Below are 13,758 nucleotides of genomic sequence, written 5' to 3' on the forward strand. Positions count from 1 at the left end.
TTTAGGTAGTGGTTACATGAAGTGGTGGTGCTCGGCAAAATTGGATACGGCTTAGCGTAAATTATACATTTATAATATATTTAAAAATAACTTTAAAAATACCATTTATGATTTTTCGGCCATGTAAATAAATGTGTGAAAAAAGAAATTATTCATATATCTCATTATATTATATCATAAAATTTCTTTGAATATAAAACTATTTTATTGGTCACATGGAGTGATAACGCATTAAAATTATGTAAGAAATGTAAGCTAGTGTACGTATAGAAATGTTTTAACTCGTTCTATCGTTAATTACATCTAACATCTAAAAACACTGAGGTGTTGATTCTGTCGTTATAGCCTCAATTAGTTAAAGAATATTGTATCACGGCTATTTTCATATTTTGCAAAGTAATGGTATATGGACAAAACAAACGAACGTAACTTGATGATTTAGCATGTGTAAAAATTATCATGAAACTAATCTCTAATATTTATGGGTTTTTTTAGAAAAACATGAGAATGTGACTAAGTATTAATTAGCCGTACCGTATTCAACAAAGGGCACGCGCAGAAACAAACTCGCCGGCTCCCACGGTTCCGTATAATTTTATTCGCCGACGGATCCCGACTGGATATAATGACACAATTGCTTGGCTTTCCACTGCATTGCCCTCAACACTGATTGATCCTAGCCATTTACATGTTGTCTGCAAGTTTGTAACTGGAACGTAAAAATAAAGAATTGTTTGTCTTTGTGGGATAAAATAAATGTAAAATAAAATGCATTGAATGCTGTTAACCTTATATGCTAAATTTAAAGTAAAATAATATTTAGTCGCTTAGAATCCACATAAGCCCGCTACCTGCGTCCTTCCATCTTCTTATCTGCCTGCTTTTCTTCCGTTTCCCACTTTGTTTCAATTCTGTTTCGTTTTTGCTTCCCTCTCATATGACCATTTCCACTTTAGTTGTATTTCAATTTGTTGACATGGCACAGAATGAATTGTTGAAATATCGATTAATTCTATTTCATGGTTTCAACTCTAGTTAGATTTTTTTTTAATTTCCCAGTTATTATCTTTAGGTATTTAGTCGGTATTTTTTTTATTTCCGCTTAATTATCTAAACTGAGGGATATTTTTACAATAGTGATAAGAGCTATTATAATAAAGTCATTGGTAAAACTTAACTCCAATTAATACGGTAAATTTCATTAATATATTTTTTGTTACGTTAATGTTTTTACAATTCCCAAAACCAACGACAAAAATCTTTTAGCTTTGACAAAAAAATGATCAAGAAATCGGATACAACCTGAGGCCAACATGATATGATGATAAAGTATTAAAAGCGCCACTGGATTATTACTAGAATTAGTTTCAATTCATAATGACGTCAAAACTACTAATAAACAATAGTACATGAAAGGTGAATGACCGATGTCACATCAGTTCGCTAATTAATTTATATATTGAAGTGGATATCTTAATTGAGGCGCGAGCAATGCGTCAAAGGCTGCTATTAATCCTACTTAATTAGAAATGAGGCTGTCCTATGTTATCTGTTACAATTATCTACCAATTATATCCTATTTACATAAGCTATGAGATGTTATGTACATTGCATTTGACGTATTATGGTAAGGGTTATTGGTCGAAATACGTATTGCTTATGCTGTGTACACATTTCAGATAAAATATGTAAATATTTAGATAATAATAATGTTTCCTATTTTTGTGTGACATGGAAACCTTGAAATTTAATGCAGATTAAAAATACGATTATCTATAATTACATTAAAAAAAATATAAATGGCGAACGAAAATATAACCATCCTTGATATAGTGGTTGAAAACTGGTTGTACAAAAATGGATTAAATCTTTATGTACACAATTAACACCACTCAAATAGAAAACGTCGTATGGAAACCGGGATGTTTAAATTGGCATCAGATATCAATTCTGTTTCATGACCTTTCTTAGGTAAGTAGGTTCTTCCTTAACAAATACACGTCGTCAACTATTCGGGTCCAAAGCATTCCGGTATCCTCATAATAAGTTCATTCATCGAGCGAGTTTTAAATATGCACATAGAAATAAAACCAAATTGGTTTACAACCAGGGTAATACTACGGCCTCAGGGTTGAATGTCGTACTTTATGGCCACTAGATCACTGCTCTTGGCTTGACGAATAATTTATATCCTTAAATATTTACTTCAAATATAGTTAAAATCTATGACCTGCAAATAAAAGACTCAGTTACTTTAAAAACATTCTATACACCGTATGTCTGCCGGACTGAATTCCCGTCTGATTCCTTTAAAACCAGGAAAGTTGTTAGATATAAATAAAAGGAAGAATTAACGAAGGCAGTACTGGCGTGACGCCGTCCAATTAGGGGCACGATGAATGGCGCAATTTGAGCCTCAATTGGACCCTGAATAGATAAAAATACAACTGGTCACATTCTATGAATGCGTCGGATTTGTGCGACGGGGCGACAAATCTGAGTATGTATTTGCCGTTTGGGATTTCTACGTAATTTTAAAAGGTACGTAACATAATTTTTTTTTTAATTTGAAGGTTGACTCGCAGTGTCGCGTTATTTTTCAAAATCTTCCAATCCAACAAATAGATGATGCTGGCCCGAGAGAAACTCTAAAGATCAGCTATGAGTTTATGCTATGATGTGCCAATTGACAGGTCTATAAAACGAATTAGAATTCGGGGAGCCATTCGCTCCGGAGGGATCCATGTCACATTGGCAATCAAGCCCTCGATTGGAATCCTCAAGGCAGGAAACGTGTCTGCCCAAAACACCAGTGCAGAGGCGAAAGAAGCTAGAATGACGTGAAGTGAAATTAAGAGAGCCGCCCAAGACCGTTCTGACTAATTTTCTACCCTGGATACCCTGTGCCCCACTTGGGGGACTAAAATTCAAGTAAGTCGATTATTATTTCATTTAAAAAATAACATACAATACAGATTTCGCTTCTTGTCTACTTGTAAAGAATATTAAAAATTCTGCGAACCATTTTCTATAGGAGTTAACGTTAAGAACTCGCAATAATTTATGTGTAAGGGCGCGCAATTAATATCCGTTTCAATTAATAATAAAGCCTCAGCAATCGGGCAACACTGACGTATTTATTAAGAAAACGATAAATCAAGCCAATAAAACGGCCCTCAGGGGAAGATTTAGTCTCGTCGTCCATTACAGAGCTGGCTATAATATTTCATATTCAACATTCAAATCTAAATTAAGTACATACAAAAAATATATTTCTCATAAAGCTTCTTGAAACAAATACACCATAATAAATTATTGTACATATTTAACACCTTTGAACAATAAATGTTTGATGTTATTAGCACTGGTATAGCCTACCTTGTTGTATTGACATACTGTTCATTCTTGATTGATAAATATTTTAATTTCTTTGTAAACCTAGAGTTGCTATGAAGAAACAAAAGCCTTTTATTTGTACCTACGGCTCGCTTATCCGCTACTTTTTCATTCGAATTGCCTGTGAATAGGCATAATTACATCATACCTAACATTAATAAAAACATTTCATAACAATTTTTCTTACTGCTATTTAATTTAATATGGTTTTTTTTAATTATTGAAGTTTAACATTTTAAGTAAATACTTAAAATGTTAAGTTAAAATTTAAGTAAATACTTAAAATGTTAAACTATATAAATATTTGGGTCTTTGCATCTTTCACATAAAATATGAAACAAAATATTATAAAATTAGAATACAAGACTAACACGATTAAAAATTGTCTAGCACGCTGGCGACTATTTTTAATTTGTTTTCACATAACCATTATTATACTATGAATTTTATATGTAATATTAAAAATATATCCTTATGAATTTACTTAAATAAATACAGTCGCATCGCTTCCAGTGTGCGACAGCATCGACTCCTTTCGGCAACATTCTGAATTACAGCGATACATCATTGAAACGTTTTTAATAACCGTTCGTTTTGTTCTTAGCCGTTATTGTGCACCAACACGATATTTCCGCATTAACGCCGAACGACGTGCTCCTTGCCAACGCGAATCAGTATGGCACAAATAATGAGTAGTAAAGTAGCTTCTAAAGACGTCCTCTACTTCTATAGACGTGCTACTCATTTCTGAAGGAGGCACACAATTTCCTCAACTCTGAACTGTATTCGTCAAGCCTAGGCAAGGCAAGTCCTGTAAGTGCTTTTACTCAAGGTCTACTCTAGTACATTTCCAAAAATATGATGCGTTTTTTAAAGTTAATATAGTGACTTCAGGTAATTATACTATTCAGGTATAATAATTAATATATTTAATAAACCGTACCAATCCATAAATCTTTATATTTCCATTAATTCAAACAACTTATAAAAAAATGTGTGGGTATGCTAGTGTACACACGTCAGTAGTAAAACTTCTTTATTAACTTATTTTTCGAAAAATGATACTATATGCAACTTTACAGAAATTGGTTAAGTAAAGTTATATGAGAGAATTTCTAAATAAATTAAAATAACTACATTACAAAACTACATTTTTACAAAATTGGAATTAGAATGTCATTAATTGTAGTTATTAGTAATTATATAGTGACAAGAAAAAGATGGCGCGTAACAAAAAATGTGACGGTATATTTTTTTCCAACGCCGAGAAAGAAGTTTCACTTTAAAAGTTGTTTTAGTGCCTTAAAAAATAAACTAACTGACACGTGTCATACTTAAATTAAAATATCTTTTAAGTACGCTTTTCTTTATTAATTACCCGACAAAGTCAATTCAAATGTAGCGTAAATTATTAAGCATAGTACTTAACTGTTATAGTTGGTGCGGTTGGGACTTCGGCCTCGATATCCCGCGGGAGGATCGCAAAATGCTCGTAATGAGACCGCTTATAATAATCCCTCTGGACCTCACGATTAGGGGCCAGTAATTTTATTTATCAAAATTATTTTTCAGGTACCAAAAATTTGACGGGAAACTTTGTACAAAGAGTTGAAGTGATACTTAAAAGTTAGAAAAATGAAATACTCGGAAATGTGTTAAAATCTTATTTTTGAAGTGAAACTTCTTTAGGCGCATATTGGTTACTTTTACGGGACGTCACGAAGATGTGCAGCGTTTCTTCGACAAAAAGAAAGGGATAGAGCTATTGAGACCGACTAACAACGAGCGAAAAAGGAAAATTCGAGAAAAAAATAAACTGATATGATATATTCGTTTAGTAGAACATATTAAAACATTTACATACCAGAACTTATAGCAATTCTGTCGTATAACGTCTTGTGCAGTAAACATATATATGTATTTATATTATCATTAGCACATATAATAAACAGTGTGAATATAGATATACAAATATATGAAGTGATCATATTTTGGTACATGATCATCTATTCGGGCTTTTACCTGAGTTATAATTAATTTACAAAGCAGTTTCACTTCTGGCATGTATACTTTGTACGCACGCACATTTTTGTTTACTAATACTACGTACAAGGCGCTTAATTTTCAAAGTCCCATAACACAATCTGTTATATTTGAATTAGCTTACAAGTGAACAAGAAACACTTTGATGTGATATTTCTACAAAACAATTATACAGAACCAAAATGTTAAAATATCGAGTGTACTGTAAGATTTTTGTGGCAGACCCTTTGAAGGATAAGCCTTTGTCAGGAGGCGGTGTGCATTAAGGGTCATTTGTGGACTCACCTTCCACCCCGTTGCCTCCCTAGAACCTAGACATTAGCTGGAATTATCCATACATTAACATACTTTATTACTGTTATCAAGTTTACCAGGTTTAAGTATTCCTTTTAAAAAACATAAGTAAAACCTATTGAAATCAAACTAATTATCAAAGAATCCATAAATAAGTAAATAAATTTATACGTCAGATTTTAAACGCTTTACATATTGAAAGTGAATATATTAAAGACAGCTTGACACAATAAAGAAATATCGAATGCACACAATCGTAAATCGTTACTTCGGATTAGTGTCAGGGACATATTAAATTGATAGCGTCTTAGAAATTAACGCAACGGAAATCATATAATATAAGACACAGTCGATAGAGCCTCAATGCCATTTAATATAATGTATATAGCTTTGATAGTGTAGAAACAATTGATATTAAATTATTTTTATTTTCACAAATTCTACTGTCTACGGTCATAAAAATATTTTTTTAATCCATTAGACACCCTAATACCTCTTCATGAAAGGACTGTTGTACCTTTAAAGAATAATAATAACGTTCTTATTTTTAACAAAAATATTTGCGTTTTATTATTACCATTTTGACTTCAAATACAAATATCCTCTTTGGTGAGGAATTCCAAATTCAAATTTTTACAACGTGAATTTTTCTAAAACCGTGTTTCTTTTCATTTTCCCGTTATAATTTCTTTAATTGCGACACTATTTAAAAATTGGATTAAATAGGATACACAGTGTGCAGCCTGCATTATACTACCCCAGGAACTAATTTTTAATTTGTTTTTATTATTGCCATGTAGGTTAAGAATATTGTAAAGAATAATAATATATTTAATTGTTTTCAAAACTATTACTACACTATTGAGATATGAAAATAACACATATTCACATACTAATTATTAAGCAGAGAGTGTTATAGCATGGATCAATTTGTGTATATTTGTAAGAAACTTTAACAAGGCAGACTTTCTGCGAAGTGATTAGCCTCAAATAATTCCACAAAAGTATTTCTATGAACTTTCTATTCCATCCAGACATCTAACGTGGCATGCGAGCATAACTTCCTCTTCTCAGAAGCCAACATACGCCGTATTTCGTCTCGATCTGATAAGAAAATTAAGCTTTAAAAACGAAATGACCATGAGCAATAATTTGTCATTAAATCAAATTATTCATTATACAAACATTACAGCGTGCCTAATAGAGTGCTTAAAATAAACTATGTAATAGAGACAGAAACTGTAAACATAGAAAAGTTTGGGCATATAGACATTTTTTTACGGGGACCCCTACATATTACCCTATATAAAATATACATTACTAGATGGCCTGGAATTTCGTATCTACCTACATATATTTCTGTCAAAACTAATTTTTTTTGCCAAAGAGAACGGACCTCATACAACTGTTAAGAACGCAAATGTCTGAAGGCAATACAAATATATTATGACAGCCAAGTGGCTTTTTTTTTCTAGCTAAAAACATTTTTATTGGAAAAAAAATTGCCGTTTTTAGTATTTTTCATTAGTTATTATTTAGAGTTTCCACCGTTTAACCCCTGAGTTTCCACAAATATTTTAAGATCATCAAGAAAAATCGATCCAGGCATTCTCGAGTTTTAACGAGACAAACGAACAGCAATCCATTTATATATATAGATTAGGCTAAAGACGTAAAAGGGTTTCCTCTGTTTTGTCCTAGGCAAGCCGTCAAAGAAGATTTAGGACCTGTTTCACAATGTATAATTTGTCTATCATTTTCCTTGAATTTATTTATTTGGACAAAAAAAGTTAAAAATAAAACATAAAATAAAATAAATCCTTCATAAATAAACTTTTTATCGAACAACTACTAAAATTCTAACCATATTAAACATGAACTTTGAACCTTAACATTTCACAGAAGTACTTAGAACTTAATTACTTTGCAACTTTAATCTTTATTAATTTACATAAAGCATGCAATTGTGTTGAATTATCGGGAAAAAATCGTGCCAAAACCACATTTGTTAAATTTAGCTTTTTATTACACTTTAGTGACAAATCCATTCGTTCATGGGCACTGTAATCTACAAAATATTTTATATTACATTTTATTATTTTTACTTATAATTTGCCTTACATTATGTATTTATTTCTTCATCTTTCTTCACAGGCTAACTTTAGGTGGAAAACCCACTGCCAAGTTTAAAATATTCCGATTTAATAACGTTGGTTTTCGTACGAGCTTCTCTTATTTAGCGTGCGACTCTCCTGAGATCGTAGCTTCAAACCCCGGCTGTGCCTATCGACTTTCTGTCTATATAAACACTTGCTCGTACGGTAAAGAAAAACATTGTGAGATAACAGACACAGAAAGCCTATTAGAAAAAATATCACTAAACAGATACTACACTAAATAGATATCAATAGAATCTACAGCAATATGTAATTATAGGTCTATATAACAGCGCCACAGTTAAAAAATAAAACCCATTATTTCACAGAAGGAGCTCAAGTGGGAATCGTAAGCTTAACCAATATACTAACACTGCTAGCAATTTACATGAGTTTAACAATAGTCCTCAGTACATATAGCATGTAATCAACTAAGACAGAACTAATTCGATTGGTCTTCCCTACTCCATCGTTACAAACTTGATTTATTTATACAAATCATCTAGACTATTGCATTCCGATTGTACCTGAGTCGAGTTCTATTCGATTAGCAAAACGTGTTTCACTAATCGAGTTTTGGGGTGACTGAACCTGATTTTGAATACAATTGTTGACAAATGGTATAACTTATTTTGTATATGGAGTCATCTTTTGAAGGTTGGAGATGTTAAAGTTATTTAGTTTTTAGACATCACCACTCTTTCTTTAATTAAAAGAATTAACAACTCCTGTATTTTAAAAATCTACTTATTTAAACGTAAAAGAGATATATTTTAATGAATTAATTGTATAAGGAAAATATTTTAATGAGTATAAAATATCAAATACTCATAAGAAAACGGCACTTTAGTTTTTATATTTTCCGTTGTATTATTACAATGACCATTCTATTTGCTATTTTCTCACGAAGAGGCGAAGCATGTTACGTAGAGAACGTTTGTCGAGGCTGGATGAAATGAGTCTCACTCAATTGATCGCCAATGGTCCGCAGCAGATAATTCCTGACTATTTATGCCCCGTCTTGCAACGGAAGCCTGCATGTGATGGACGCTACCACCGAAAATAGCCTATCTACATTAAAGTAAGAGGGTTTACGAAAATACGGGTAAAGTAAATAGTTTTTATATTGTGTTAGTGTTGTTGAATTATTATCGACGAAATATTATACTCGAACCGTGTGGTTACCAGGGTTAAATCCGTTGTAGCGTTATCATTCTTTAATAAATGCATATTCAGCCGATGAGATAGAAGACAAATATATCCTATATTTGTCTTCTATTTTCATTCACTCTCTTGCTTTTCATATCATCCACAAACCCACACAATGGCAAAGGCCTATAAAGAATACAAGGTTTACTCTTCTGTTTGTAACTTAATTCTTTAACTTATTAAATTAAATAGGATGTTTTTGATAAAAGCTTAGTAAAGCCTGAAAATAGAATTACACAGTTTCTCATTAATAATGATAATTTAAAGTACCTCGCTCCACCGCAACACATTTGAAGCTAACTTTCTTGCCCCAAGTTAGTCAAATTGAACCATTGCTAAAAGCATATTAATTTGTAACTACAAAACTTGTGCCATCCGATGGGTTCGCAATCAACTAATTATGTGCATGATTAGGGTTCCCCTGTGAATCAACCCGCCAGTAGGGTTACCACTTAATATAAGTTTTTGTTTTTAGCCTTATTTTTTTTTAACAAACAAACGGGCAGAACAATCATCTGATGTTATGTGATACCGCCATGGACACTCTCGATACCAGAGGTATGTAAGAAAAGTCAAAAACTTTTGAAGCGAAACTTGAGGGTATAATTTTTACGGATTGAACGTCACGAAGTCCAGTATTTTTATTAAAGAAAAGGGAAAGAGCGATTGAGACCGCTTGAGAAAGAGTGAGAAAGGGATATCGAGAAATAATACACATTATTGGTTAAGTAATTACATATTAGAACTTAAGATAAAAATTCTGTCGCATAACGTCTTGTGCAATAAACGCGGATTTTTTATATATTTATACCACCGTATAGTGTATAAACAGTGTAAATATAGATATACAAATATATATATAGTGATCATATATGATCATGATCTGTTTGGGCTTTTACCTTAGTTATAATTAATTTACAAAGAAGTTTCACTGCTGATATGTGTACTTTGTACGCACGCCCTATTTTTCTTAATAGAAGCATCATTTAATATGAAAGAATTGCCACGTTTAAATGATATAATCCTTTTTGACTTTAAGATTATACAAATATAATTAATGCGTATTCATCTTTCAACGTTTCTATAGCTTCTTTTAGAGCTCCTCGTTTCCACCTTTTTGTAGAGTGTCCTCTTCTTCTTCCCCTTGGTCCTATCAATTTAATGGCCATTTAATTTCTACAGTTCTGTACTATTTGTAGCCAACCCTACACAAAACTTAAATAACCTAAGTTGAACGGACAATTGTGGACCTCTATTGAATATGTTTAGTTCTAATTGTATTTGTTTTAATTAAATATCTCGCTTAATAACGTCAATATTATTAGGAAATATTATAAGGTACTCTATGATAATGTGTATCACTATAGTTGTGCTGCCAGTAGTCTAGGTAGATAGTATTTTTTTTAATTTGATAGGGTAAAAGATGCCTACGTAACAGCTATAAAAGGCAATTGCCACAGCGCATGGACACTCATGTTAGTGAGTGAGTTGGAAGCTGATTCCACAGCTCGCAAAAGTAACTAGAAAATTGGATACAATTTGAATGAATAAAGACGTTTTATATTTTATACAAGATTCGTTAAGTAATGATAAATTTACGGGATTTTTAATCCAAATGTATTTAGTAGCCTCATTACATCTCGTGAGGTGTTAGATTTTTGCCTAGATGGTGCGCATCGACGGACTTTTCTATCTAAAATCTAAATACACAGTTGGCAAGCGCCTATATCTATCTATATATATCTCATAGAAAAACATAACAATCATTCACATAATTGTAATAACCAAAAATCAACGGTATATATTAAGCACAAAAGTATAACCAGATACAAGTATATAGAGAAATCTGAAGTTGACACCAGCAAAAATTAAATCCTTATATGGAAATGCGGGTTATTGTGCTTATATCAGACTCGACTTCAGTCCAGGCGCAATAAATTACTGCACGCTGTTAACCTCCACGCATCTATGATCATATCGATCGCTCGTATTTATGCCATTCCATAGAAATGGAATAGAAAAGTTCTGGATTTTTGTTTTGGTTACTTGCCTTAAAATTAGCAATACAACAGACGCCCAAATATGCCATGCCTTTTGAACTTTAAACCATGTCGTTTTATAAACAATTGACAACTTGTGTTACAGCTAAATAGTAATAGCTAAGTAGTCATTAAATTCACTCATCGCAATGAACCCCATATAGTAGTTGAGGAATAGAGAAAAAAACAAAAACAATCTAGCAATGTTTCAATAAGTAGAATAAGTACCTACAAACAGGCTTAGATCTTGTTTATTACAAGATATAAAGACCTTTAGAATATTAATAGACGGGTGGTATGACCCAATAAAGATTAGGCAAAAGTGTAAACCATATTTAAAGAGCAATTTTAACACATGGGCTGTACCCGCCTAGAGGAGATAACGTTGGACCGTAACTCGTCCTATCTCGCCGGAGTGAGCACCAGATATCATATTGTAATATTTATTATGGTTTTAGTAGCAGGTAGATAGCGTGAATAATACGGGATGAAAAGGACATTTTTGCAGGTAGTTCAAACAGGATGGGGTCCAAATAGGAAATTTTCGATGAAAGACAATAATTATATGATATATACAAGAAACTATATCGTAAAATTAATGTGCTGATTTAAAGGACTCTTAATATATTTGTCGGAGGAATATCGTCATTAGCGGGTTTTTAAAGTGCGATCATATACGACACGCATTATCGTACAATTCCTCACACTACAAATAACACTTTAGCTGAGCAACGATCTTATTTTTAATCACAATCTTCTCGACCCAACTCGATCCAACCTCTCGACACCACAATGCACCACTGAATACTCAGTCATGATGAGGCATTTGCTCTCACTTGATTGGTCGTAAAAATATTCGCACTTTTATTCGTTAACTAATGATTCCAAACTATCAAATAATTGAATGATAACGAAACAACTAAATCAAACAAAATTATGTTTCGTAAAAGTTATAAAAGAAATTTCATTGAACCAAAGCTACAATAAAATCAACGGTATGTAGGTACTCGATGATAACATCATTGCTTGATATATTTATATCTTAGTCGCGTAGTTAACTATATCAATAATAGATCGCCACAGCTTATGTTATAAGTCACAGACATAAGGAGCAAATTTGTTGAAAGTATTCATGGCTTACTGCCGGTCTATAAATCCCACAGTTTTTAGTTTATCGAAGGGTTAAGTCGCCTGTAACCATTAATGCCTCGGTAACATATGCATAATGAGGGGGCTTTGGAAAATTTATGACAATCTCAGGTTGGGTTGCTATTGATGAAAATTGTAAGATAGGCTGGGATAACTAAATATATTTGTTATATTTAAATACCGCTAGAGCAGTGTTGGCCTAGTGATCTCGGTTCTTGCAGGCCCGTCGCGTAAATGCGTGACGCGCGCACTAAAACCTTGCCAACTAAAAAGTGCCCAAGCGGGGAAGCAGGGGTCCATGCGTCCAAAAGGGATGGTGACCCATCCCTGCCAGTGCTAGTACTGGACCCAATCTTCACTAAGTATTTGTAAGGCCCCATCTGTGAAGGATACTTGCTGTGTCAAGTATCTTCACAAACCAACAATGGGCGTGGAGATGCGGACGCAACCGCCGCATCGCTTGTAGGGAAGAAGATAAGGCTCTGCTGTTACTGCATCCAGCATAGGGCGATTGTTGGTGGCGCCGTATATGCTTGTATGCACTATAGTGACACCCACATAATCCTCCCGAACCAAGCAGTCTGGCGGCGCAATGCACTTCCCATGTAAAAAAGGTGATTCTCGGTCGTTTGATAGGTCGGTTTGATCCCTAGCTATGATCGGTCTGGGTTTATTATTTAACATTATTTAATGATCATATTATAATTATATAATATGTGAACTAGGAATTTCAAGACTTCCAATAAAGAGTGGCGGAGAGTTTATAGCCTTCTCGTCCGTTCTAGGCCCTTGATTTGAGAATCTGGCAGTTAATGTATATTAGAAGCACTTAATATGTATTTCTTTATCGACGTTCGTAATTCATTGTGTTTAAATTAGTGAATAAATTATTTTGAAATTGAATTTGTAAAGATTTTAATACAAAAAAATCTGCCTTTATAATAAATAGATTATGATTACGACCCAGGTATTTTAATTAAAATTCGTTAAGGAATAATTCTCGCAAAATATTTCATAGGCTTATAATACTTTTAATATTGAAAAATTAGATCTTCACGAACATTTTATAGGTTTAATAAAGTCTTTACGATAATATTAATATAAGTGAAAATTTGAACTCTGTTTTTGTAAAAGAAATTGCGTGTTAATTTTTTAAGAATTTTTCTCACGTAGATACCTATTTACTGTATTATTAATAATACAGTAAATAGGTATTATTATTTACCCATGAATACAAGATACAAACAATTATACCTTATTATTTTTTCAATAATTGTAATGAATCATTATTTACATCATTCATCGTTACAATTATCAATTATTATTAAAAAACTAATTATACTTGCATACTTTACAATCTAGAATCGATCGATTTAATTTATGTTTAAATGTCTTTTATAATATAATTGTATTAGTATATCGTATTTTTATAATCTTAATTACTTTTGTGACTCACGGAAACTTATAATACT

The sequence above is a fragment of the Pieris rapae genome, chromosome 1 (assembly GCF_905147795.1).
Source record: "Pieris rapae chromosome 1, ilPieRapa1.1, whole genome shotgun sequence".
Classification (NCBI taxonomy): Eukaryota; Metazoa; Arthropoda; class Insecta; order Lepidoptera; family Pieridae; genus Pieris; species Pieris rapae.